The following is a 26485-nucleotide window of genomic DNA, read 5'->3' as shown; positions in this document are numbered from 1 at the left end:
TGGCTGGAGCAATTGTCTCCTCCACGACTGCATGATAGACGTAACACTTCTATCACGTGTGAGCATTTTCCTCATTCTTTACCTAAGAAAAATACGAGACTAGTAAAATTAATAGTCAACTTCGTCATGAATTACAGGCTCAGTTGTGCGTAGTTCGTAGGGACGTGGCAGGAACGATATCTTTAGTGAGTTTGTCTCAGGTGGACGCAACATAAAACCTGGGTTTCTGTAATTGCTGGTAACTCAATCGCATCACGAACATTATCGTTCAAAATTGTCATCGCATTAAATTAACAGAAACGTACTGTTTGACTGCCAGTTGCCGCATTCGTTACTCCTTCCCGTTTTGATTTCTTTAATAGAATCCCAGTTACTGCGGAGAAAGCCTGAATCTAACTGCCATCATTCCGTGGCGCCAACACCAACAATCGACCGCTGATGAACCGACAGAGCTCTGTGGTCTGCAGGAGACGCAGAATTAACGGAAAGATAAACTCTGCTTCTGCATACTACGATCTGCGTTTGCGATTAATGTCGAGTGTGCTTGCAATCAGTACGGTGTCACCGTGCGAATCTGGTGCTGGTTTGGTGATTTTGTGGATCGCGTGCTGGCTTTCCAGTGACGTGGCGGAATGTAGGCGGTCAACCTGGCTGGGTGTCATTCAGTGAGATATGTGTAGCGTCTGTAAAAAGTGAATAATTTAAGCGGTGCTGACTGAGCGATGTTTGCCATCCAGGAATGTTATACAGGGTGCGGAAAAACAATTTGACCAAAAGTGCAGGGCGGAAAGACAGTACGAATCATAGGAATTTGAGTGCCGCAAGTAAGAGCCGCAAATGCGTAATTTCGGCGCTACAGGAGTGTAATTAAAATCTGACATGGAGACCTCTTTACCCAAAATGAAAGGTAATTTATAGAAAATGTACGGGTGAACACAGTCTTTGGACTAACCAGTCTTCAGGATGAGAAGAAGAAAACTTTAAAACATCACATACACGTTCATCATACTTAGGCGATGTACCACACAATATTTCCTCAGAAATGAAGACAATCGCATGTCCATATTTAATACTTGAAGATGTCTTAAAAAGATCAAAGTAAGTGAAAACTGAGTCACCACTTAATTAAGTAAGCGTGTCGTAGCAAGTGACATAATGATAGTCGAACTCTCACGACTCCATAGAAAGTGCTGGAAACGACAAAATGACGGAATGCGTTGGTAGCGATGTACAACTATAAAATTTATTAGACGGCAAGTACGTGAAAGAAAATGCGAAACGTTTAAGCAAGTAGTAAATGTATAAATGTGGTGAGAAAAGCGTCTGGCACATTATTATGGGGCAACATATTATGAGCCCCTACAGCGTCGGTATTAATGGAACGAGAGAGACAATGCACCATTGGTCAGTTCCCTATGGACTGAAAATGAAACGGAACTTTTAATGGCGTTGTTCGCATTGCTCCTATCATAGAGACGAACTAATTTTATAGTTTCTGTGATGTTGAAGTGATGACTCAGAGACCGATGAATAGTGTGACACCAGCTGCTCTCCGTATCTCGATATATCCCTGCGACACAGTAACCTACGAGACCGAGTTGCCCTGATTTGTTCTCCTGGCAGAGGCGAACTACATTCTATTTATTTACGGTTTTCACTGTACTGAAACGTCCTGAAATTTGCCTCAAGTCCTCCATGTAGGTATCTGATACCCGCAGCAAGTTTCCATGTTTCTACTGAGCAGTCAGGATGAACGATACGACAGAGACGACGACTACACGGGAAACAACATTCAGATAAGGAAAATTTCGGGAACCGTTTTAATCATGTGGTTACATGTTAAACAGTAATCGGTTTTGCTAGAGTGAGCAAACGTCCATGTCCCGAGCTTCATAATTTTTACACGCGTGGTCTCTGCAATGCAGCTGTCCTCGACGAAGCAAACTTATCAGTCTTTGCGTAATACGAGGTGGAGACATTAACAGATGGTTTAGAGTACGGATTCCTGGCAGACGCCAGTGGAGTCGTGATGTGGTGGAGGGTGAAGACGAGATTGGAAGTAGACGAACGTTCAAAAGTCTCGTGCTCGGCCATTGAAGCGTTCACAGCTGATTTCTTGAGCGATCAGGGTTACGCTCGTTGTGGAAAGAAGTGCGAGATGGACACTGCTGCAAACACATTTCACCAAAAAGCTTTGGGCGTTTAGGCACGACGACAAAACTTCTCAAAGACTACAGACCCATCCACACGGCTGTGCAAAGAGTTAGCGGGTGTCTTGTATCCGGCCACTGTTTGCCGGAGCCCTTGCCACTAAGCGAGAGGCTGGCTGTGGTTATAAGCACATTTCCAGGATCGATATCGCAGAGGTTGCGTGATAAGACGGAACTGCTATTAGCAGATCCGTTTGCAGAGACTGCTCTATGTAATAAATAGTAGCTGTCCTACTATTTGACGTTCACAGAAACGGACTGAGTACCAGATATGCTTTCCCACGCAAGTATATTACTGAGAAATCGGAGATTCGAATAGTAGAGAACGATTGTATCATCGCAAATGTCGTGGCAGTTGTGTTTGTCCCATATTGGGCAATCGCTTCGAGAGAGTGTGTAGATATACAAGTCGCGCCCATCTGTCGTACAGCTTTGCGATGTCGACTGTTGAACCGCGACGAATGGTACGTTTAAGAAGAGGAAATAAAAATGACAACATTTGTTTTCGTGGTCATTCAAATAAATCGCGGGATTGTTTTAATATATACCAAGAATGTGGAACCGACTACGGTAGTATTTCGAGATATAAGACTAAAAAATGGCTCTGAGCACTATGGGACTTAACAGCTGCAGTCATCAGTCCCCTAGAACTTAGAACTACTTAAACCTAACTAACCTAAGGACATCACACACATCCATGCCCGAGGCAGGATTCGAACCTGCGACCGTAGCAGTCGCACGGTTCCGGACTGCACGCCTAGAACAGATATAAGACTCTGCAGGAATAAAATCAGCATGTTGGCAACAGACGTCACGTAATCCGTTGGTCGAGACGAACACAAAGCCGTGAGGAGTACAAGTTTTGCGCTTGTAGCCCAGTGAGTAAACACGATCGGACAGATATCCGCCGATTACACGCTTTCCAAGTGTGTTAATACCTGTAGTGAAAGAAAAGTTGTATTAAATGGAAAAAATCGTCTGTCCAGAAATGCATGGCTCTTTTTAGAGTAGTTGCCGTGTTATTCTAGTGAGAAGCAAAAAGGCCGGGCTCACCCGATTTCAGGGCTAGCATATGTGGCAGAGCGCAGCCGTTCATAATGAATGAGACGCGAGTGTGGATGTTATGACGTCACTGTGGTGTACGAGCGAGTAACTCCGGCCGTGGTCTCTAGTTAATGAAGTACTGTCGCAAAGAGACTGCACAGCTACGCACTAAGCTCTCGATAATACGAGATACAGTAATAACAACAACTCATTCTCTATCCATTATCATCGCGACAATTGTAACACTCTTTTAGTGAGTGGCCGAATATGTAAAGGGCCACAGCACCACGTCGCAATGGAAGGTGCCAAATTAAGCAAAACATCTCAAGCAGTCACCTGCTAAAACACAAGTTTAGGCCAGATTAATTATACGTAAGCGACAGAGTTGCAGACGGTAACATAAACACCTCTGAGACGATTTTAGAGTGTATTGAAGCTAGAGCCAAACAAAAAGTATGCCCTTGAAATTCCTTAACTTCCTAAAACGACGGTCTTTTTCGAGTGCTACATGTCTTCTCTTAGTGTGTCCTACAACTGGCCAAGCTGTGTCGGCTCTATAATAGATGTAAACCTTCACAAGTTGCTTTCTCGGTAAGCAAATTTGTCTCCGATGCTGGTTTGACGACGGTGAGTTTCCTGCACTGCTAATGGTGCATTTGATTGCCGGCGGCCACAAACACATGTGAAAACAGTGAGGGTATTAGGAAACCTGAATATGCGTAGGACGATAATGCGAGAAAACAGTTAGTAATAAATGTAAATATTCGCCGTAGTGTTTTGGCAACATTATTTACGTCATGTTTATTCAGGTAAAACCAAGGAACATCTGCTCCGTGAGAAGACAGGCCGCAGAGACGAGAGTGTGCAGCAGTAACTTGTACCGTCACGGCGGCTGCTGCCTTAGCGTTGGGAAGCTGCAGAGGCTCTCCTAGACTCGATAACTTTTAACCCGGGGTGGAAGCAGCGTCGCAGACATCGACACCTTGTTTGGCAGCACGGCTGCAGTCGGCTGGTCCAGAAAGAGGCGACGGAGAGATTCGTCCGACCTTCGGTTTGTTATTCACGGCTAGTCCGGCGAAGAACGCCGAAAGCGAGTGTCAGAGCAATGTCGCTGCGATACACTCCGTTCCCATTTGTAACGGAAGTTTCGGCACGGTTCTAAGTCTCTGTAATTGTTCGTTTACGTATTACTGAAGAAACGAAAGCCTCTGAACTAATTACGATGGTGAGTTTACAAAACATTCAGCTTTACGAAGACAACGGCTATGGAAATTATTCTCTCTTATATAAGTTAATATCATTTTCTAGCGACCAGTATCATGGGTAGTTTCTGTTGGAACGAACGACGACTTTTGCGATTCGGTTTCTACGTCTGCATACGAGTTTCAGCCGCTGTTTCAGAGCGATAAAACATTATCAATCCCTGTTAACAGGGAGCTCACACAACGTTTGTGAATGCCGACATGATGATTAAGCAGTAACAAGACGAAAAATCTTTTTAGCTTGTCAATTACTACTGCGAAAATATTGAAATGCTTTTATATGCGGACAGTGTTTAATATAGCAGACAATCGTTTGCTACAGGGAGGTGGAACTGTCACGCAAGCACGACGCCACAAGTGATTAGTGGAAGTGAGTAGTATTTTTCATTGAGGAATGCGATGCGTAATTTCGATTGGACAGAATGATAAGTTTTGCGAGTTTGTGTGTGGAAGGCCTAACTCTAAATGAGGGCTTAAGTGGACAACATACAGTTATGTGTGCCCCACCGACGATGTTTATCGTTTTAAAGGTTTATCGTTTACATGTAAGGTTTGATTGGTGGTTGTGCATTTACTATAATATCTCCGTTTTCAATTTCTCCATAAAACCGCCATTGTCAGCGAGCAAGTGATAAACTGCCGACATTGTGGAGCGCCAGCAGCAACAATAGGTCGCTGGGGCAGCGACAAAGCTCTGTGGGCTGCAGCAGACGCAGAATTAACGAAAACATAAACTCAGCTTTATCTTTCCACGATCTGCAACCGCGATTAAAAGTGCCCAACGTCAGTACCGTGTCAGTATGCGAATGCGACGCTGGTTTTACGATTTTGTGTAACCCGTGCTGGCGTTCGAGTGGCGTCCCTTTTGGTAGTCAGTCACTGACGTGTGTGAAAAAACGCAAACGTAAGCAGTGGCGGTTGGGGGGGGGGGGGGGGGTTTGTCATCATGCACCGTTACACATTATCAGACATGACACGATAAGGGTGCTGACCGCAGTCTCAATTCTTCGATAAAATGAAAGTGCTTAAAACCGTAAAATGATGGAATGCTGTGGTAGAGTTTTTTTCACTCGAAATACAGCAAGAAATCCGGCACCGGTGACAATGATTCGGGAGTCGATATGACAGCGTTTACATGACGAACCAGAAGCGGTAGCGGCAGTTCGGTTTATGGAAAGCACATTCGTTAGCCGTGTGTAGAACTGTTAAATAACGTTTATATTTTGTTTGACAGAATGGAAGCGATTATTAACATACCGTTACTTTCTCGGAACGGAAACACAAGAGATTCAAAAATATTATTTTTACGCTAAACATTCTCCTCCGTTCGACATTTATAATTTACTATAAAAAGGTATCAGAATTTCAGTGTCCATATTATACACAATGGAGCCCGTAAACATCTTTTTCGCGCTGTGTATTCCGTTTCACCGGCATATTCCCAGTATCAAACCTTAACACGGGAAGTCGCTTGCTGCCATCTGTCGGCCATCGACGACACTGCGTCCTCTGTAACTCCTTTCGCAGTTACCTTCTTCTGCAACACGGGGCGCCATCACAGCGTATACCGCTGATTCCGGTGTGAATCACGCACTTTCAAGAAATAAAAGCAGAACATCCGTACATCGAAATCTCTTGTTCTGGACGACGAGGGAAGGCTGTACCCTATTTGTATGACAGAAGGTAAAATGAGACAACTGTGAGCGGACAAGACTGCCACACCAGAGAAACGGGCAGTTGCGATTTCAAATCCGCCTCTACACAGCACCAGAGAATATCGTATAACGCAGTCAGGAGCCGTAGAATAAATTTCAGATTGTTTTCGTTCTCGAGCGAAGCGTTGGTCAGCACTTTCAAATAAGTAGTAGCATATTAAAACATAAAATAAGTTTATATTTCGTATTTCTTTTGAAAAGAATGGAAATACATAAAGTTTTTTTCGTCACATTCAACACTCCCCTTAGGGGGAAAAAAAATTGATTTCAATGTCAGGTGCAAGTATATTGCCTGCGAAGTGTACTTTTCAACTACTCAAAATAATACGTGGCATTACTTTTTCTTTAGTTCTTCAGTAAAAGGTCACAATTCGTAGCATGGAGTAACAAGAGGCATAAGCAGTTAGGTGCGACGCTGGAAGATAGATTATCTGAATGGAGAAAGAGCCAAATTAACAACCGGCGGCAGTCTATAGAGAAAGCGGTCGCGGATCGCGTGTTGCGAGCCATCGACTGTCTGGCGGATCTTGAAACGGAAAATCTGAACTACATCGACAGCAGCGGGAGGCAAATAGCGGAAAAGTTCTGTTACGTAGGCAGAGTATCCAGAAATCTGTGGGCGGCGATATGGCACCGGGTGGACAGATTAAAATCGGCGTAACTGGTCAGTGGGTGGGACACGTTACTGGAATGCATCTTACAACTGGCAGCAGACGCGAAATGACGTCTGCCTTTTTCGTGGAAGATCAAGTTTTGCACGCAAATCATACAGACGTGTTAAGCACCCAATACTACTAAAGATGTACCTTGTAAAGGCGGGCCAAGTTCAGAGGTGCACGTAACTTGCTTGATGCTGGGTTTGGAATGAGGAAATACGGTAACTAACGACCAAGTACCCGACAAAAATTGAATGTAAAATTGTTAATAATCGTGCCGCTCGTAAAAAAGTATTATACAGAGCGTTTAAATTGATTGTATTGATACCGAGAAAATATACTGGAGTTCAAAGATGTGTAAATATGGAAGTGCTCGATAAAGAGAAACAAGTGATTACATACAGCAAAACACGTCGTGCGTTGTCTTGGAGACAGGGGTGCCTTGTGACGTCACCCCACACTGTGGGCTGCTGCTGCATCTGTGGACGAGCCTCGGCAGCCGTGGCGGCCATTAAGATTTCACGAATGGCTCAGCTGCCACTGCAGCTCGGTGACAGCAGATATCTGTAGCCGAGTCTCAGTAATTTGTGCCCGTTGTTCTTCGTTGGAAAATCGCAGCATTCATTCACACTATGCAGTACTTAACTCGGTTCGCCCTTTTACTAAATATTCAGTTTATACAGTAAAGTATGAACTACATGCAAAGGTAATTGTAAAATCATTCCTATGTCGGAGAAAGAAATGCTCTGGATAGAGGAATTGTTTCCAGGATGATTGCGTGACAGACGCAAGACTGCTTTCTCGTGTGAGCATTGTGCTAATTCTTTACCTAAAAAAAATGCGAGAGTAGAAGTAGTAGTAATAGTCAACTTGGTCATGAATTACAGGCTCAGTTATGTGTAGTTCATTGGAAATAGTACAATTCCGTTGTGTTTAAAATGAAACTTGGCACGGACGATAACTATAGTGAGTTTGTCTGTGGAGGGCCCAACTTAAAACCTGGGTTTCTGTAATTGCTGGTAACGCAGTCGCATCACCAAAGTTATCATTCAAAATTGTCATCGCATTAAACTACCAGAAACGTAGTGTTTGATTCCGAGTTGCCTCATTCGTTACTTCTTTCTGTTTTCATTCCTTTAACAGAATCCCAGGTACTCCGGAGAAACTCTGAATGTTAACTGCCCTCATTCCGTGGCGCCAACAGCAACAATCGACCGCTGATGCAGCGACAGAGCTCTGTGGTCTGCGGGAGACGGAGAATTAACGGAAAGATAAACTCAGCTTCTACATTACTATGATCTGCAATTGCGATTAATGCCCGAATGTGCTTACAACCAGTACAGTGTCACTATGCGAATCTGGTGCTGGTTTCGTGATTTTGTGGATCGCGCGCTGGCTTTCCAGCGACATGGCGGAATATAGGCGGACAAGCTGGCTTGGTGTCATTCAGTGACATATGTGTAACGAACGTATAAAGCGAATAATTGAAACAGTGCTATTTGAGCGAGGTTTGCCATCCAGCAACGTTGTACAGGGCGTGGAGAAACAGTTTGACCAAAAAAGGAGGGCCCAAGGACAGCACGAAACATAGGAATGTGTATATGGTGACTAATAGTCGTAAATCCATATTTTCAGCGCTACGGGAACGTAATTGAAATCTGCCATACTGAGGCCCTTTTTCAAAATGATAGGTATTTTACAGAAAACGTATACATAAACAGAATGTTTGCACTAACCAGACGTCACGACGAGAACAAGATAAATTTCAAGCGTCACAAACACGTGTATCGCATTTAGCTGACGAACGAGACAGTACTTCTTCAGAAATGAGGACAATCACATGCCCATGTTTCTTGTTTGAGTATATTTAAAAAAAGTGAAAAATGAGCCACCACTTAATTAACAGGAGTATGTATAGAGAATGTTCTAACTGACCACCGTTTCCATGCTGCCGTACCGACTTAAATATTTCACTGCGACCTGTATTTTCTATACTCAGATTCCTTCGTTTGGCGCTCTCTTTGTGCCCTACGCTTTTGGTCAAATAGTTTTTCCGCCCTGTATATGCCAGACGATGCGTTACAGAATGTCGTTCGAATTCTCAGGAGTCCAGTACACTTAATCGTTCGTAGGATGTGCTAACAACGGCAAAATGTCAGAATGCGTCGGTAGCGCTTTGTAACTATAGAGTTCAGTAGACAGAAACTATGTAAAAGGAAATGTGACACGTATAACGTGGCACTACGGAATTAGACGTGTAATATGTTTTCTGATTACAAAAAGTTCTCTAGTAGAGCGGTAACCGCATAAATGTCGTGACAAGCGTGTGTGTCACGCTATTATGGAGCAACGTATGAGACCCCACAGAATCGGTATTAGTGAAAGCATGCACCGTTGGTCAGTTGCCAAAGCGTTCAAAATTAAACAGAACACTTAACTGGGTCTATGACATTGGAACTATCGTCGTGAATGAAGACGAAATAAATTTATAGTGTCTGTGATGTGGAAGTGTGGATTCAGAGACTGATGAATACGGTGAAATTAATTTCTCTCTCTCTCTTTTTTTTTTTTTATAAATATCTACGACACTATGCAACCAAGTAGCCACTATTCCTTCTCCTGACCAGAGGACAACACTATTCTACTTATTAACTGTCTTGACAATACTGAAATGTGGTGAATATTGCTTCTAGCCCTCCATCAAGGTGGGCTAACAGAATCGGATACCTGCCGCGAGTTTCCATGTTTGTACTGAGCAGTCAAGATGAAAGGCGCGACAGAGACGGCGACCACGCGGGACACAACATTGGGATGCCCAAAATTTCGGAAACCACTTTTGTGCAGTCATGTTTACATGTTAAACCTTAACCGATTCTACTAGCCGGAACGAACGTCTGCGGTACGTCCCAAGATTCTTATGTATCAGACCCATCTTTTAATGTGCTACTACTTATTTGAAAGCTCTGAGCAACGCTTCGCTCGAGAACGAAAACAGTGTGAAATTTATTCTACGGCTCCTGACTGCGTTATACGATATTCTCTGGTGCTGTGTGGAGGCGGATCGGAAATCGCAACTGCCTGTTTCTCTTATGTGGCAGTCTTGTCGGCTCACAGTTGTCTCAATTTACCTTCTTTCATACAAATAGGCTACAGCCCTCCCTCGTTGCCCACTACAAAAGATTTTTATGTACGAATGTTCTGTTTTTATTTCTTGGAAGTGCGTGATTCGCACCCCAAAGAGCGCTATCGAAAGACGTTCTGATGGTGCCCCGTGTTGCAGAAGAAGGTAACTGCGGAAGGAGTTACAGAGGACGCAGTGTAGTCGCTGGCCGACAGATGGCAGCATGCGACTTGCCGTATTAACCTTTGATATAAGGAATAAGACGTTGAACGGAATAAACAGCGCGCAAAAAATGTCTAGGAGGGCCAATCTGTCACACAACGACCAAGGACCTTGTATATAGTACTGGACACGGAAATTGTTATATCTTTTTGCAGAAAATTATAAATGTCGATCGGAGGAGAAATCTTTAGCGTAAAAATAAAATATTTTATTCTCTGTTTCGGCTTCGAAAAAGTAACGATATGTTAATAATCGCTTTCATTGTGTCAAACGAAATATAAAACGTTATTTAACAGTTGTACAAACGGCTAACGAGTGTGCTTTTCATAAACCGATCTGCCACTACCGCTTCTGGTTCGTCATGTAAACGCTATCATATCGACTGCCGAAACATGGTCACCGATGACGGATTTTTTGCTGTTTTTCGAAGGAAAAAAACACTACCACGGTATTCCATCATTTTACGCTTTTAAGCACTTTCATTTTATCGAAGAATTGAGACTGCGGTCAGCACCCTTGTCGTGTCATGTCTGATAATGTGTAACAGTGCAGGATGACAAAACCCCGCCCAACCGCCACTGCTTACGTTTGCGTTTTTTCACACACGTCAGTGACTGACTACCAAAAGGGATTACACAAAATCGTAAAAGCAGCGTCAGATTCGCATAATGACACGGTACTGACGTTGAGCACTTTTAATCGCGCTTGCAGATCGTAGAAATATAGAAGCTGAGTTTATTTTTCGGTTAATTCTGCGTCTCCTGCAGCCCACAGACCTTTGTCGCTGCCTCAGGTACCTATTGCTGGTGCTGGCGCTCCACAATGTCGGCAGTTTTAACTTTCTCGCGAATAATGGCGGTTTGATGCAGAAAATGAAAACGGAAAAATGATAGTAAATACACAGCCATCAGTCAAACTTTACATTCATCGGACTTAGAAGCGAGTAAACCTTTAAGCGAGTAATAACGTCGGTGGAGTGCACATGACTGTATTTAATCGATATAAACCCACGTTTAGAGTGAGGCCTTTCAGATGCAAACTCGCCAAAGTTATCATTCTGTCAATCGAAATTACGCATCGTGTTCTTCAATGAAAAATACTACTGACTTCCAGTAATCACTTGTGGCGTCATGCTTGCATAACACTTCCACCTCCCTATAGCCAACTATTGTGTGCTATATTACACACTCTGTTCGCATTTAAAAGCATTTCAATATTTTCGCAATAGTAATGGACGAGCTATAAAGATTCAACGTCTTCTTACTTATCTTGTCGGCATTCACATACATAATGTGAGTGCCGGGCACCTTTTTGTTCACATGGAGAGACAATGATTTATTGCTCTGAAACAGCGGCTAAAACTCGTATGCAGACGTGGAAAAGTGACAATCTATCGTATTCGACACTAGGAAATGATGCTAACTGATATAATCGACAATAAGATCGATAATCGTTCCCTTTCCAAAGCTAAGTGTTTCGTAGACTCATCATCGTAATTAGTTCAGAGGTTTTCATTTCTTCAGCAATACGTAAACGAACAATTGCAAAGAGGTGAATTTTTGAAACGTCGCGAAAGCAGTACTGCACCGAAAATTTCGCTACAACTGCGAACGGAGTGTCTCGCAGCGGCATTCTGGATACAAATGCTTTCGGCGTGTTTGGATAATAAATAATAAGAAATCAAGATTCCGACGAATCTCTCCATCGCCTCTCTCTGCTCCAGCCGGCTGCAGCCGTGCTGTCAAAGAAGGCGTCGATGTCTGCGGCGCTGCTTCCCCCCCCCTGCTCGAATCGCAACCAAGTCGGGGAAATCCTCTGCAGCTACTCAAGGACAGGCGGTAGTCGCGGTGCCGGTGCAAGCTTCTGCTCTACGTTCCCATCTCCTGCGGCCTGCCTTTCCACGGAACTGATGTACCTTGGTTTTACCTCAATATAAATAACGCAACTAATTTTACCTAAAATACTACAGCGAATATTTACATATATTGCTAACTGTTTTATCGCATTATCGTCCAAAGCATATTCAGGTTTCGTAATACCCTCTCTGTTTACACACGTGTTGTTGGCCGTGGGCAAGCAAATTGCACCATTAGCAGGGCAGGAAACTCACCACCGTAAAACCAGAGACGAATTTGCTTACCTGGAAAGCTGCCTATGAAATTATATATTCTGGAACCGACACAGCTTGGTCTGTTATTGGCCACACTAAGAAAATACATTTAGCACTCGAAAAGTTCCGTCGTTTTAGGAAGTTAAGGAATTTCAAGAGCATACTTTTTGTTTGTCTCTGGCTTTAGTACACTCTAGAAACATCTCTGTGGTGTGTACGTAACTGTCTGCAACTCTGTCGCTTACATGTGTTTATTCAGGCCTTACTTGTGTTGTAAGGGCTGACTGCTTGACAAGTTTTCCTTGATGCATGATTTTCTGAAGAGGTGACTGTTTCCGTTTAGTACGACACTTTTTTTCCTAGTGTATGTGTTAACCCTCTTTGAAAGCGTGCAAATGGCGGATATCTGGACTATCGGTTTTAAGTCACCGGGCTACAAGCGCAAACCTTAAATTCCTTATGGTTTCGAAATTCTAACGTAGTCTGTTTCACATTCTTGGTATATATTAAAACAATTCCGCAAGGTTTTTTGAAAAACCACGAAAATAAAAGTTGTCATTATTTATACCCTCTTGTTAAACGTGCCATTCGTCGTGTTTCAACAGACGGCGTCGCAAAGCTGTACCACACATCGGTGCGATTTGTATATCTAGATACTCTCTCGAAGTCATTCATTGCCCAATATGGGACAAACACGTCTGCGGACATTTGCGATGATAGAATCGTTCTCTCGTATTCGAATCTTCCATTTCTCCGTAATATACTTACATTAGGAAGCGTATCTGGTACCCAGTCCGTTTCTGTGAACGTGAAATAGTAGACATCTTCAACTTTTATAGACCTGTCTTCCTCAGTTGCGTGTAATATTACGGTATATTGATAATTTTTACTTATGGACCGTCTGACAGTCGCCAGCAGAAACCAAAACATTGCATTGAAACAAGCGTTCAGTTCATAGTGCTGTGGAATGTGGGAAAAAACCGCAAATTCGCATTCGTAAGAAGAAGAACACCGAAAATGCAACAGGAGCGTAATATCTAAGAATTGTCCACGCAACCTGCCACTGATGATGTCTTGCAGAAAATAAAGGAGAAACGCGTATGGCACTAAAATTGTGTTTTATTCAGTTGCTGTCAGACGGTCGTTAAGTAAAAATTATCGATATACCGTCAAATAGTAGGACTGCTACTACATAGTACGTAGGGCAGTATTTGCAAACCGATCTGCCAATAGCAGTTCTGTCTTATCACGCAACCTCTGCGATATCGATCCTGGAAATGTGCTAATAGCCACAGCCAGCCTCTCGCTTAGTGGCGAGGGCTACGGCAAACAGTGGCCGGAGACAAAACACCCCCTGACTTTGTGCACAGCCGTGTGGATGGGTTTGTTGTCTTTGACAAGTTTTGTCGCCGTGCCTAAACGCCTAAAGCTTTTTGGTGAAATGTGTTTGCAGCAGTGCCCATCTCGCACTTCTTTCCACAACGAGCGTAATCCTGATCGCTCAAGAAACCATCTACGAACGCTTCAATGGCCGAGCACCAGACTTTTGAACGTTGCTCTACTTCCAATCTCCTCTTCACCCTCCACCAGATCACGACTCCACTGGCGTCTGCCATGATTCCGTACTCTCCACCATCTGTTAATGTCTCCACCGCGTATTACGCAAAGACTGATAAGTGTGCTTCGTGAAGGACAGCTGCATTGCAGAGACCACGCGTGTAAAAATTATGAAGCTCAGGACATGGACGTTTGCTCACTCTAGCAAAACCGATTACTGTTTAACATGTAACCACATGATTAAAACGGTTTCCGAAATTTTCCTTATCTGAATGTTGTTTCCCGTGTAGTCGTCGTCTCTGTCGTACCGTTCATCCCGACTGCTCAGTACAAACATGGAAACTTGCTGCAGGTATCAGGTACCTATATGGAGGACCTGAGGCAAATTTCACGACATTGCAGTACAGTCAAAACCGTAAATAGAATATAGTTCGCCTCTGCCAGGAGAACAAATCAGGGAAATTTGGTCTCATAGGTTACTGTGTCGCAGGAATATATCGAGATACGGAGAGCAGCTGATATCAGACTATTCATCGGTCTCTGAGTCATCACTTCCACATCACAGAAACTATAAAATTAATTCGTCTCTATGATAGGAGCAATGTGACCAACGCCATTAAAAGTTGTGTTTCATTTTCAGTCCATAGGGAACTGACCAATGGTGCATTGTCTCTCTCGTTCCATTAATACCGACGCTGTAGGGGCTCATAATATGTTGCCGCATAATAATGTGCCAGACGCTTTTCTCACCACATTTATACATTTACCACTTGCTTAAACGTTTCGCATTTTCTTCCACGTACTTGCCGTCTACTAAATTTTATAGTTATATATCGCTACCAACGCATTCCGTCATTTTGTCGTTTCCAGCACTTTCTATGGAGTCGTGAGAGTTCGACTATTATTATGTCACTTGCTACGACACGCTTACTTACTTAAGTGGTGACTCATTTTTCATTTACTTTGACCTTTTTAAGACATCTTCAAGTATTAAATATGGACATGCGATTGTCTTCAGTTCTGAGGAAATATTGTGTGGTACGTCGCCTAAGTATGATGAACGTGTATGTGATGTTTTAAAGTTTTCTTCTTCTCATCCTGAAGACTGCTTAGTCCAAACACTGTGTTCACCCGTACATTTTCTATAAATTACCTTTCATTTTGGGTAAAGAGGTCCCCATGTCAGATTTCAATTACACTCCTGTAGCGCCGAAATTACGCATTTGCGGCTCTTACTTGCGGTACTCAAATTCCTATGATTCGTACTGTCTTTCCGCCCTTCACTTTTGGTCAAATTGATTTTCCGCACCCTGTATAACATTCCTGGATGGCAAACGTCGCTCAGCCAGCACCGCTTAAATTATTCACTTTTTACAGACGCTACACATATCTCACTGAATGACACCCAGCCAGGTTGACCGCCTGCATTCCGCCACGTCACTGGAAAGCCAGCACGCGATCCACAACATCACCAAACCAGCACCAGATTCGCACGGTGACACCTTACTGATTTAAGCACACTCAGAGATTAATCGCAAACGCAGATCGTAGTATGCAGAAGCCGAGTTTGTCTTTGCGTTAACTCTGCGTCTCCTGCAGACCACAGAGCTCTGTCGGTACATCAGCGGTCGATTGTTGGTGTTGGCGCCACGGAATGATGGCAGTAAGATTCAGGCTTTCTCCGCAGTAACTGGGATTCTATTAAAGAAATCAAAACAGGAAGGAGTAACGAAAGCGGCAACTGGCAGTCAAACAGTACGTTTCTGTTAATTTAATGCGATGACAATTTTGAACGATAATGTTCGTGATGCGATTGAGTTACCAGCAATTACAGAAACCCAGGTTTTATGTTGCGTCCACCACAGACAAACTCACTAAAGATATCGTCCCTGCCACGTTCCTACGAACTACGCACAACTGAGCCTGTAATTCATGACGAAGTTGACTACTAATTTTACTAGTCTCGTATTTTTCTTAGGTAAAGAATGAGCAAAATGCTCACACGTGATAGAAGTGTTACGTCTATCATGCAATCGTGGAGGAGACAATTGCTCCAGCCAGAGCAGAAATGCCCTTCATGTAATTTATATTTTTCTTTATAAACTGAACATTCAGTAACAGGGTGAGGCGAATTACATACTGCATAGTGTGAATAAATGTTTCAATTTTTTGAGCAACCGTGATAAACAAGAACAAAATACTAAGACTTGGCCACAGATGTCCGCCATCATAGGGCTGCAGTGACAGCTGAGTCGTTCCTCAAGTCTTAATGGCGGCCACAGCGGCTGAGGCCGCCACATCGCACCCCTGTCTCCGTAGAGCACGCGCCACGTGTCTCGCTGTATCCATTCATTTATTTATCTTTATCGAGCATTTCGATAGTTTCTCACCCTTGAACACCAGTGTATTTTCTCGGTATCACTATAATCAATTTAAACGCTCTGTATAATACTTTTTTACGAGCGGCTTCATTATTAACAATTTTACATTCAATTTTTGTCTGGTTATTCGTTTGTTGCCGACTTTCCTCATTCTGCACTCAGTAAACGTCGAGCATTTTTGCTTGTACGTTTCAAAGTTGCCCCACTATTGCCGGGTACATCTTTAGTAGTATTAGGCGCATAACATATCTTTATAACTCATATGCAATTATTGATCTTCCACGAAAAAGACACATGTCAATCCGTGTACCTGGTTAAGAGAAACATTGGAGTCTCTCCCTACTCAAGCCAGCGAACTAATGTCCAAAACTGTGAGCACAGCATAATGCTGCGTCTGCCGCCAGTTGTCAGACGCATTCCAGTATCCTGTCCCACTCACTGACCAGTTACGCAACTTTAATCTGTCCACACAGTGGTATATCGCCGCCCACAGATTGCTGGATACTCCTCTTGCGTAACAGAACTTGCCCGGCCTTTGCCTCCCGCTACTGATCATGTTCAGATTTTCCGTTTCAAGATCTGCCAGTTAGTCCGTCGCACTCAACACGGTCCGCGACCGCTTTCTCTGAAGACTGCCGCCGGTTGTTACTTTAGCTCTTTCTCCATTCAGATGATGTATCTTCCAGCGCCGCACCTAACTGCTTATGTCTCTTGTTCTCCATGCCAGGAATTGTGCCCTGTCACTGAAGAACTAAAGAGAAATTAACGCCACGTATTATATTAAGTAGTTGAAAAGTACGCTTCGCAGGGAATATACTTGCACCAGACATTGAAATCAATATTTTTCCTCTCAGAAAAAAGAAAAGATGTTCCTGGTAGTGATGGAACGTGACGAAACAAAAACTTTATTTATTTCCATTCTTTTCAAAAAAATACAAAATATAAACTTATTTCATGTTTTAATATGCTACTACTTATTTGAAAGCGCTGAGCAACGCTTCGCTCGAGAACGAAAACAGTCTGAAATTTATTCTACGACAACTGACTGCGTTATACGATATTCTCTGGTGCTGTGTGGAGGCGGATTTGAATTCGAACTGCCTGTTTCTCTGATGTGGCAGTCTTCTCGGCTCACAGTTGTCTCAATTTACCTTCTTTCATACAAATAGGCTACAACCCTCCCTCGTTGCCCACCACACGAGATTTTTATGTACGAATGTTCTGTTTTTATTTCTTGGAAGTGCGTGATTCGCACCCCAAAGACCGCTATCGAAAGACGTTGTGATGGCGCCCCGTGTTGCAGAAGAAGATAACTGCGAAAGGAGTTACAGAGGACGCAGTGTAGTCGATGGCCGACAGATGGCAGCATGCGACTTCCCGTCGTAAGCTTTGATATAAGGAATAGGACGTTGAACGGAATAAACAGCGCGCAAAAAATGTCTACGGGGGCCATTCTGTCACACAACGACCAAGGACCTTGTATATAGTAATGGACACGGAAATTATTATATCTTTTTGCAGAAAATTATAAATGCCGAACGAAGGAGAAATGTTTAGCGTAAAAATAAAATATCTGATTCTCTGTGTTCCTGCTTCGAAAATGTAACGATATGTTAATAATCGCTTTCGTTGTGTCAAACAAAATATAAAACGTTATGTAAAAGTTCTACAAACGGCTAACGAATGTGCTTTTCATAAACCGATCTGCCGCTACCGCTTCTGGTTCGTCATGTAAACGCTATCACATCGTCTGCCGAAACATGGTCACCGATGCCGGATTTCTTGCTGTATTTCGAAGGAAAAAAACACTACCACGGTATTCCATCATTTTACGCTTTTAAGCACTTTCATTTTATCGAAGAATTGAGACTGCGGTCAGCACCCTTGTCGTGTCATGTCTGATAATGTGTAACGCTGCAATATGCGAAACCCCCCCCCCCCCCCCCAAACAATACTGCTTACGTTTGCGTTTTCTCACACGCGTCACTGACTGACTACCAAAAGGGATTACACAAAATCGTAAAAGCAGCTTCGGATTCGCATAATGACACGGTACTGACGTTGGGCACTTTTAATCGCGCTTGCAGACCGTAGAAATATAGAAGTTGAGTTTATTTTTCCTTTAATTCTGCGTCTCCTGCAGCCCACAGGGCATTGTCGCTGCCTCAGTTACCTATTTCTGGTGCTGGCGCTCCACAATGTCGGCAGTTTTAACTTTCTCGCGAATAATGGCGGTTTGATGCAGAAAATGAAAACGAAAAAATGATAGTAAATGCACAGCCAACAGTCAAACTTTACATTCATCGGAGTTAGAAGCGAGTAAACATTTAAGCGATAAATAAAGTCGGTGGAGTGCACATGACTGTATTTAATCTATATAAACCCACGTTTAGAGTTAGGCCTTTCAGATACAAACTCGTCAAAGTTATCATTCTGTCCAATCGAAATTACGCATCGTGTTCTTCAATGAAAAATACTACTGACTTCCAGTAATCACTTGTGGCGTCATGCTTGCATAACACTTCCACCTCCCTACAGCAAACTAACTATTGTGTGCGAAATTACACACTCTGTTCGCATTTGAAAGCATTTCAATACTTTCGCAATAGTAATGGACGAGCTATAAAGATTCAACGTCTTCTTACTTCTTACTTATCTTGTTGGCATTCAGATACATAATGTGAGTGCCGAGCACCGATTTGTTCACATGGAGAGACAATGATTTATTGCTCTGAAACAGCGGCTAAAACTCGTATGCAAACGTGGAAAGTAACAATCTATCGTATTCGTCACCAGGAAATGATACTAACTGATATAATCGACAATAATTTCCATAATCGTTCTCTTTCCAAAGCTAAATGTTTCGTAGACTCATCATCGTAGTTAGTTCAGAGGTTTTCGTTTCTTCAGCAGTACATAAACGAACAATTACAAAGAGGTGAATTTTTGAAATGTCGCGAAAGCAGTACTGCGCCGCAGATTTCGTTACAACTGCGAACGGAGTGTCTCGCAGCGGCATTCTGGATACAAATGATGTCGGCGTGTTTGGCGCGTTAGATGTGAATAAAAAATCAAGATTCGGACGAATCTCTCCATCGCCTCTCTCTGCACCAGCCGGCTGCAGCTGTGCTGCCAAAGAAGGCGTCGATGTCTGCGACGCTGCTTCCCCCCCATGCTTGAATCGCAACCAAGTCGGGGAAATCCTCTGCTGCCTCTCGAGGAAAGACGGTAGTCGCGGTGCCGGTGCAAGCTTCTGCTCTACGTTCCCATCTCTTGCGGCCTGACCTGCCTTTCCACGGAACTGATGTACCTTGGTTTTACCTCAATGTAAATAACGCAACTAATTTTACTTAAAATACTACAGCGAATATTTACATATATTGCTAACTGTTTTATCGCTTTATCGTCCAAAGCATATTCAGGTTTCGTAATACCCTCTCTGTTTACACACGTGTTGTTGGCCGTGGGCAAGCAAATTGCACCATTAGCAGAGCAGGAAACTCACCACTGTAAAACCAGAGACGAATTTGCTTACCTGGAAAGCTGCCTACGAAATTATGTATTCTGGAACCGACACAGCTTGGTCTGTTATTGGCCACACCAAGAAAATACATTTAGCACTAGAAAAGTTCCGTCGTTTTAGGAAGTTAAAGAATTTCAAGAGCATACTTTTTGTTTGTCTCTGGCTTTAGTGCACTCTAGAAACATCTCAGTGGTGTGTACGTAACCGTTTGCAGCTCTGTCGCTTACATGTGTTTATTCAGGCCTTACTTGTGTTGTAAGGGCTGACTGCTTGACATGTTTTCCTTGATGCATGATTTTCTCAAGAGGTGATCGTTTCCGTTTAGTACGGCACTTTTTTTTTCCTAGTATAGATGTTAACCCTCCTTTAAAGCGTGCAAATGGCGGATGTCTGGCCGATCGTTTTTAAGTCACCGGGCTACAAGCGCAAACCTTATACTCCTTATGGTTTCAAAATTCTAACGTAGTCTGTTTCACATTCTTGGTATACATTAAAACAATTCCGCAATGTTTTTTGATAAACCACGAAAATAAAAGTTTTCATTATTTATACCCTCTTGTTAAACGTGCCATTCGTCGTGTTTCAACAGACGGCGTCGCAAAGCTGTACCACACATCGATGCGATTTGTATTCCTAGATACTCTCTCGAAGTCATTGCCCAATATGGGACAAACACGTCTGCGGGACATTTGCGATGATAGAATCGTTCTCTCGTATTCGAATCTTCGATTTCTCCGTAATATACTTACATTAGGAAGCGTATCTGGTACCCAGTCCGTTTCTGTGAACGTCAAATAGTTAACATCTTCAACTTTTTTAGTCCTGTTTTCCTCAGTTGCGTGTAATATTACGGTATATTGATAATTTTTACTTATGGACCGTCTGACTGTCGAGAACAGAAACCAAAACATTGCATTGAAACAAGCGTTCAGTTCATAGTGCTGTGGAATGTGGGAAGAAAACTGCAAATTCGCATTCATAAGAAGAAGAACACCGAAAATGCAACAGGAGCGTAATATGTAAGAAATTGTCCACGCAACCTGCCACTGATGATGTCTTGCAGAAAATAAAGGCGAAACGCGTATGGCACTAAAATTTTGTTTTATTCAGTTGCTGTCAGACGGTCCATAAGTAAAAATTATCAATATACCGTCAAACAGTAGGACTGCTACTACACAATACGTAGGGCAGTATTTGCAAACCGATCTGCTAATAGCAGTTCTGTCTTATCACGCAAGCACTGCGATATGGATCCTGGAAATGTGCTAATAGCCACAGCCAGCCTCTCGCTCAGTGGCGAGGGCTACGGCAAACAGTGGCCGGAGACAAGACACCCCCTAACTCTGTGCACAGCGGTCTGAATGAGTCTTCAGTCTTTGAGTAGTTTTGCCGCCGTGCGTAAACGCCAAACGCTTTTTGGTGAAATGTGTTTGCAGCAGTGCCCATCTCGCGCTTCTTTCCGCAGCGAGCGTAATCCTGATTGTTCAATAAATCAGCTACTTACGCTTCAGTGGCCGTGCACGAGGCTTTTGGACATCCCTTTACGTGCAATCTGCTCCCCATCTTCCCCCATATCACGACTCCACTGCCGTCTGCCAGGACTCCGTACTCTCCACTACTTGTTAATGTTTCCTCTTCGTATTACACAAAATGACAAGTTCGCTTCGTCAATGGCAGCTCCATTGCAGAGAGATGTGTGTAAAAATTATGAAGCTCTGGACATCGACGTTTGTTCATCCTATCAAAGCCGATTAATGTTTAACATGCAACTTCATCATTAGAGAAAAATGGTTTCCGAAATTTTCCTCACCTGAATGTTGTTTCCCGTGTAGTCGTCGTCTTTGTCGTACCGTTCATCTTGACTGCCGAATACAAACATGCAAAATCGCAGCAGGTGTCAGATACCTTGACGGAGGACTAGAGCCAAATTCACCACGTTTGAGTATAGTCAAAAACGTAAATAAATTGAATGTGGTTTGCCTCTGATCAGAAGAAGAAATGAGGGCTACTTGGTTCCATAGGTTAACGTGTGGGGGGAGTTGATATGACGGTATTCGTCGGTCTCTGTCATCACTTCCACGTCACAGAAGCTGTAAAAATACTTTACTTACGATGATAGGAGCAATGGGACCAACACAGTTAAACATCGCGTTTTATTTTCAGTGCTTTGGGAACTGACCACCGGTGCACTGTATCTCGTTTCGTGAATACCGATGCTGCAGGGGCTCATATGTTGCTCCATAGTAACGTCACGGAGGCTATTGCCACGACATTTATACGTTCACCACTTCAGTTGAGGACTTTTTATGATCAAGAAACGTATTTTACATCTTACATTCTAGCTACATGGTTAAACGTATCGAATTTTTTCTATTAAATTTTAAGGATATATATCGGTACCAGCGCATTCCGTCATTTTGCCGTTTCCAGCACTTTCTATGGACTCCTGAGAAGTTGACCATCATTCTGCCATGTCTTGTCTCACATATACAGTGTGTGAGAAAGCAGTCTGACCCAAAGTGTAGGGCAGAAAGACAGCATTAAAAAAACCAATCCGAGTATAGGAACTAGAAGTGGCTGTTGAATATTTATAGCGCTATGCCAGCATGAAAACGGTGGGCAGTTTGAACATTTGCTGAGACATACTTAACGCTAAGTAAGTGGTGGATCACGTTTCCTTTACTTTGCCCTCGTGAAGACATGTTGAAATATAAAACATGGACATGTGATTGTCTTTATTTCAAAGAAATGTTGTCTAGAACGTCGGCTAAGTATTACACAGGTGTATGTGATGCTTTGAGTTTTTCTTGTTATCGTCCTGAGACTGCTTAGTCCATAGACTGTGATTACACTTACATTTTGTGTGAATTATCTTTCATTTTGAGTAAAGACGTCCACATGTCAGATTTTAATTACGTTCCTGTAGCGCCCAAAATACGAATTTTCGACCCCGAGTTGTTGTACTCAAAGTACTAAGTTTCACACTGTCTTTCCGCCCTACACCTTTGGTCAAATCGTTTCTCCGGTCCCTGTATAACGATGCTGGATGGCGAAACCCTGCTCAACCAGCACTGCTTAAATTGTTCACTTTTAACGTACGCTACACATACGTCACTGAGTGACTCCCACCCCGATCGCCCGCCCATATTGCGTCGCGTCACTGGAAAGCCAGCACGCGAAACACAAAATCACGAAACCAGCGTCAGATCTGCATAATTACTCTGTACTGATTGTCAGCACATTTAGACGTTAGTGACAAATACATATAGTAGTGATGTAGAAGCTGGATTTATTTTTCTGTTAATTTTCCGTCTGCTGCAACCGACAGAGCTTTGTCGCTGCGTCAGAGACCGATTGTTGCTGCCAGCACCGCGGAATGTTCGCAGTTTTAACTCTCCCGCGAGTAATGGCGGTTTTGTGAAATAAGCGAAAACGGGAGAAAAATTCAGATGCAAGGGTTCATCATCGAAATGAGAGTGAATCCCTACTTGACGCATGTCTACCCACAGCAAGAACTCGCGTAGGTGTGTGTCCTTCCCCACGTGTGAATCACACTCCCAGTCGCTGGCCAGTTCTACCACTGTAACGCATCCGGACTGTACTGTTTCGTACTCGGTACATTCGTGGAAGGCCTTCTGTCACAGCTGCCTCCAGCTGATGTTACGCTACACCCCCGAGAAGGAGGTGATTGAGTGAAAAAATCTCCCGGTAAACATGTAAGTGTCCAAGGAATAGAAAAGCAACTGGAATCACTCAACAGAGGAAAGTCCACTGGACCTGAAGTACGCGAAAGAACTTGCCCCCCTTCTAACAGCCGTGTACCGCAAGTCTCTAGAGGAACGGAGGGTTCCAAATGATTGGAAAAGAGCACAGGTAGTCCCAGTCTTCAAGAAGGGTTGTCGAGCAGATGCGCATAACTATAGAGCTATATCTCTGACGTCGATCTGTTGTAGAATTTTAGAACATGTTTTTTGCTCGAGTATCATGTCGTTTTTGGAAACCCAGAATCTACTATGTACGAATCAACATGGATTCCGGAAACAGCGATCGTGTGAGACCCAAACTCGCTTTATTTGTTCATGAGACCCAGAAAATATTAGATACAGGCTCCCAGGTAGATGCTATTTTTCTTGACTTCCGGAAGGCGTTCGATACAGTTCCGCACTGTCGCCTGATAAAGTAAGAGCCTACGGAATATCAGACCAGCTGTGTGGCTGGATTGAAGAGTTTTTAGCAAACAGAACACAGCATGTTGTTATCAATGGAGAGACGTCTACAGACGTTAAAGTAACCTCTGGCGTGCCACAGGGGAGTGTTATGGGACCATTACTTTTCACAATATATATAAGTGACCTAGTAGATAGTGTCGGAAGTTCCATGCGGCTTTTCGCGGATGATGCTGTAGTATACAGAGAAGTTGCAGCATTAGAAAATTGTAGCGAAATGCAGGAAGATCTGCAGCGGATAGGCACTTGGTGCAGGGAGTGGCAACTGTCCCTTAACATACACAAATGTAATGTATTGCGAATACATAGAAAGAAGGATCCTTTATTGTATGATTATATGATAGCGGAACAAACACTGGTAGCAGTTACTTCTGTAAAATATCTGGGAGTATGCGTGCGGAACGATTTGAAGTGGAATGATCATATAAAATTAATTGTTGGTAAGGCGGGTACAAGGTTGAGATTCATTGGGAGAGTGCTTAGAAAATGTAGTCCATCAACAAAGGAGGTGGCTTTCAAAACACTCGTTCGACCTATACTTGAGTATTGCTCATCAGTGTGGGATCCGTACCAGATCGGGTTGACGGAGGAGATAGAGAAGATCCAAAGAAGAGCGGCGCGTTTCGTCACAGGGTTATTTGGTAACCGTGATAGCGTTACGGAGATGTTTAATAAACTCAAGTGGCAGACTCTGCAAGAGAGGCGCTCTGCATCGCGGTGTAGCTTGCTCGCCAGGTTTCGAGAGGATGCGTTTCTGGATGAGTTATCGAATATATTGCTTCCCCCTACTTATACCTCCCGAGGAGATCACGAATGTAAAATTAGAGAGATTAGAGCGCGCACGGAGGCTTTCAGACAGTCGTTCTTCCCGCGAACCATACGCGACTGGAACAGGAAAGGGAGGTGATGACAGTGGCACATGAAGTGCCCTCCGCCACACACCGTTGGGTGGCTTGCGGAGTATAAATGTAGATGTAGATGTAGATGAAATCGTAAAGAAGTACCGTCAAAACGTTTTTATCGAAGCCAAATAACTCACTGATGCTGTTTTATTACGCTCGCGTGGATCACACGCGTCGTGCGGAATACGTGGAACGGTAAGAGCTGGGACGTATTCACACTCCATGGATTTGAAGACGTATAATGGACAGAAAAATTGCTCTACAGCCAAGGAGAAATCTTAGTCGTGTACGTAGAATTAGCGAATATGTTGTCTCCGGGGATCGCTTATGATGACGTAACTAAAAAGTTGACAGCATCATTTCCTTGTATCGATGTGTTAAATGGTAACAGATAAGAAAGGATTCCTCGGATGCCTTTACACACTGCTCATGATAGGAGGACGACTGCATTCGAGTCAACAATTAATTCACTGAGAAGGCAAAGAAATGGAAAAAGCCTCCACAGAATCGGTTGGCGGGAATCATATAGTTTTCTGGCCATTTCGTCACGACTACGTCTCATGTGTGGCATTATGCTTTAAGAAGTGACATCCGTAACGTCCTATTTTTACACGGAATAAAAACCTACGACTTGTGCTTTATCTAGTACAAATGACGAACCAGTATCGAGATAAGAAGAAAACGTTGCTTGTAGAGTAAATTCATAATAGTGGGTTAGAGATTAACGCTCTGTCGTGTCAAAAATTTTTGCCATTCGTAGAGTTTCAGAAATGACGACCGACACAGCCAACATCCCTGCTTTCATCCAACCCAAGGATTTTGGGAAATGTTTGCCGCGTAGCGTGTGCTGTTGTCATTTGGGTTGAAATTCTCGCTTTTGAAAGAGTGTCCAAACATTCCTGAGTGATCCGTCAGTGGGCAAACTGTAACGACTTTTGTTTCACGTGTCTTTGTGATGGTCGACAAGCGCGGGAGCTCACCGCTGTCAGCCCAGCCCTAGAAACGCATATGCAGATGTGTAGTCATGTTGTTGTTGTTGTTGTTGTGGTCTTCAGTCCTGAGACTGGTTTGATGCAGCTCTCCATGCTACTCTATCCTGTGCAAGCTTTTTCATCTCCCAGTACCTACTGCAACCTACATCCTTCTGAATCTGCTTAGTGTATTCATCTCTTGGTCTCCCTCTACGATTTTTACCCTCCACGCTGCCCTCCAATACTAAATTGGTGATCCCTTGATGCCTCAGAACATGTCCTACCAACCGATCCCTTCTTCTGGTCAAGTTGTGCCACAAACTTCTCTTCTCCCCAATCCTATTCAATACTTCCTCATTAGTTATGTGATCTACCCATCTAATCTTCAGCATTCTTCTGTAGCACCACATTTCGAAAGCTTCTATTCTCTTCTCGTCCAAACTATTTATCGTCCATGTTTCACTTCCATACATGGCTACACTCCATACAAATACTTTCAGAAATGACTTCCTGACACTTAAATCAATACTCGATGTTAACAAATTTCTCTTCTTCAGAAACGCTTTCCTTGCCATTGCTAGCCTA

The sequence above is a fragment of the Schistocerca piceifrons genome, chromosome 11, assembly GCF_021461385.2.
Source record: "Schistocerca piceifrons isolate TAMUIC-IGC-003096 chromosome 11, iqSchPice1.1, whole genome shotgun sequence".
NCBI classification, from domain to species: Eukaryota; Metazoa; Arthropoda; class Insecta; order Orthoptera; family Acrididae; genus Schistocerca; species Schistocerca piceifrons.
Note: the sequence above shows the minus strand (reverse complement) of the source record.